The sequence below is a fragment of the Macrobrachium nipponense genome, chromosome 35 (genome assembly GCF_015104395.2).
Source record: "Macrobrachium nipponense isolate FS-2020 chromosome 35, ASM1510439v2, whole genome shotgun sequence".
Classification (NCBI taxonomy): domain Eukaryota; kingdom Metazoa; phylum Arthropoda; class Malacostraca; order Decapoda; family Palaemonidae; genus Macrobrachium; species Macrobrachium nipponense.
The window spans coordinates 15,012,807-15,016,364 of record NC_061096.1 but is presented as its reverse complement, the minus strand read 5'-3'; positions in this window follow the sequence as shown (position 1 = coordinate 15,016,364).

Genomic DNA, 3,558 nt, shown 5'->3' with positions numbered 1-3,558 from the left:
TTTGCGCATATTTTGATATATGAAACTCTATAAAACGGCTAATATGAAAAGGAGCAAATATTAGGATAATTGCGATCTACGCATTTCGGAGATTTTCGGCCGCGAAGCGGCGCTCGGAGGGAAGAAAGATATTTTTTTCAGAAATTCACCCATAAATCACAATATTGTTCTAGAGACTTCAAATTTGTTTCAAAATGAAGATAAATAAATGAATATTACTAAGCCGTAAGAGATTTAGCTTACAATTACGTTTTTGACCATTTCAATTGCGTCAAAGTTGACCGTACGTAGTTTTTTTCCAATTATCGTAATTTATATGCAGGTATTTCAGAAATGAGAAAAGACTACAACCTTTAATTATTTTTGTTGTATTCTTCATGAATTTACGCACATTTTGATATATGAAACTCTATAAAACGGCTAATATGAAAAGGAGCAAATGTAGGATAATGCGATCTACGCATTTCGGAGATTTTTTCGCCGCGAAGCGGCGCTCGGAGGGAAGAAAGATATTTTTTCAGAAATTCACCATAAACACAATATTGTTCTAGAGACTTCAAATTTGTTTCAAAATGAAGATAAATAAATGAAATATTACTAAGCCCGTAAGAGATTTAGCTTACAATTACGTTTTTTGACCATTTCAATTGCGTCAAAGTTGACCGTACGTAGTTTTTTTTCCAATTATCGTAATTTATATGCAGATATTTCAGATATGAGAAAAGCTACAACTTTAATTATTTTTTGTTGTATTCTTCATAAGTTTGCGCACATTTTGATATATAAAACTCTATAAAACGGCTAACTATGAAAAGGAGCAAATATTAGGATAATGCGATCTACCGCATTTTGGAGATTTTTGGCCGCGAAGCGGCGCGCGGAGGGAAGAAAGATATTTTTTTCAGAAATTCACCATAAATCACAATATTGTTCTAGAGACTTTCAAATTTGTTTTCAAAATGAAGATAAATAAATGAATATTACTAGGCCGTAAGAGATTTAGCTTACAATTACGTTTTTCGACCATTTCGATTGCGTCAAAGTTGACCGTACGTAGTTTTTTTTTTCCAATTATCGTAATTTATATGCAGATATTTCAGATATGAGAAAAGCTACAACCTTAATTATTTTTTGTTGTTATTCTTCATAAATTTGCGCACATTTTGATATATGAAACTCTATAAAACGGCTAATATGAAAAGGAGCAAATATTAGGATAATGCGATCTACGCATTTTTCGGAGATTTTTGCTTTTTGGCGCGAAGCGGCGCGCGGAGGGGGGAAAGAAAGATTTTTTATTTTTTTTTTCAGAAATTCACCATAAATCACAATATTGTTCTAGAGACTTCAAATTTTTTTCAAAATGAAGATAAATAAATGAATATTACTAGACCGTAAGAGATTTAGCTTACAATTACGTTTTTTCGACATTTCGATTGGCGGCAAATTTGACCGTACGTAGTTTTTTTTCCAATTATCGTAATTTATATGCAGATATTTCAGAAATGAGAAAAAGCTACAACCTTTAATTATTTTTTGTTTTGTATTTCTCTTGAATTTTCGCACATTTTGATATATGAAACTCTATAAAACGGCTATATGAAAAAGGAGAAAATATTAGGATAATGCGATCTACGCATTTTCGGAGATTTTCGGCCGCGAAGCGCGCGCGGAGGGAAGAAAGATATTTTTTTTTCAAAAATTCACCATAAATCACAATATTGTTCTAGAGACTTCAAATTTGTTTCAAAATGAATATAAATAAATGAATATTACTAGGCCGTAAGAGATTTAGCTTACAATTGCGTTTTTAGGAACCATTTCGATTGCATCAAAGTTGGACCGTACGTATTTTTTTGTTTTTTTTCCAATTATCGTATTTATATGCAAGATATTTCAGATATGAGAAACAAAAGCTACAACCTTTAATTATTTTTTTTGTTGTATTCTTCATAAGTTTTGCGCACATTTTGATATATAAAACTCTATCAAAACGGTAATATGAAAAGGAGCAAATATTAGGATAATGCGATCTACGCATTTCGGAGATTTTTCGGGCCGCGAAGCGGCGCGCGGAGGGAAGAAAGATATTTTTTCAGAAATTCACCATAAAATCACAATATTGTTCTAGAGACTTCAAATTTATTTCAAAATAAAGATAAATAAATGAAGATTACTAGACTGTTATGTATTTTGCTTACCCAAAAATACCAACATAAAAAAAAAATTAAAGATATATATATATATATATATATTATATATATATATATATATATATATATATATATATATATATATAATATATAAATATAAATTATATATATATATATATATATATATATATATATATATATATATATATATGTATGTGTTTTTCTTATTTATTTACATTTTCCGATTCTGGTACGAATACCATAAATAAAAGGAATGCAGGTGACACTTTTCTTTTTGCATACAATGAAATATCGTATTCATGCATAGATACTGAGATATAAAAACTTGAAATTAAATACAAAAAAAAATAAATATAAAACAAATGCAGAATACCTCACCTCCTAATCCTGACTCTTCGTTCTTATTATTCTTTTGTTTTTCTCTTCTTTCTCCCCTCCTCCATTGAAGAGTCTTGCATTTTTTTCCTCTCGACATGACGAGGTACAGGTGGAGGGGGAGGAGACGCGCGCCCTTACAGCCGCCGGGATAGGGCGTGGTTCCGTCGCGCCCTCCCTTGACCACCGCTGAGTCGCACACTCCAATAGAAGACCGCACTGTGGTATTTGCGGTCATACTCCCCGAACCTGCATAGAGCTATCTTGCAGGTGCGACAGAAGAACCGGGTGTCTCTCCTTCTGCCATTCATATGGCACAACCCGGCACCGTTTCTGCCTGCGCCCTTCTAGGAGATCCAGTGTGTGATCCCCTGGCATCAGCCGACACGGAGGGTCCACTACCCGACGAGAAGGGCGCGGGTGGGGGCGTCAGCAGGGGCGGCGGCAGCAGGGGCCGGGGCGTCAGCAGCCAGGGGCGGCGGTCAGGCCGCAGGGGCAGCTCAGCAGCAGGGGCGTCGGCAGCAGGGCGGCGCAGGCAGCAGGGGCCGTCAGCAGCAGGGCGGGGCGGCAGGCAGCGGGGCGGCGGCAGAAGGATGACCAAAGTAGGCACCCCTTAAGGTCTGTCCTTTCCTCTATGGGTAGATCTACAGCTCGGGGCAGGGGGCCAGACATGGAATGGCCACTCATTGGGATCAAAGTTGATGAGGGCTTCCCCGGCTGCCTTGAGGAACTGTAAGTGGCTCATCCTCCGTAGATCGGGACCGTAGTACCCACAGTAGAGTACGTAGGCATTTTGGAGGGCCAACTGCAGAATGTATTTCAGGAGCTTTTGGGTCCATCTCCTGGTTCTCCTGGCGAAGGGATAATATTGGATGAGTTGATCAAAGAGATCAACTCCTCCAGTGCTATTGTATGCCATGACGGTAGGGCGCTCTACACGAACTGCTCATTAACACTCGGCCCTGTCACCCGTCTTCTTCCGCTGCATGATTCTCCTCTTGGCGGTTTC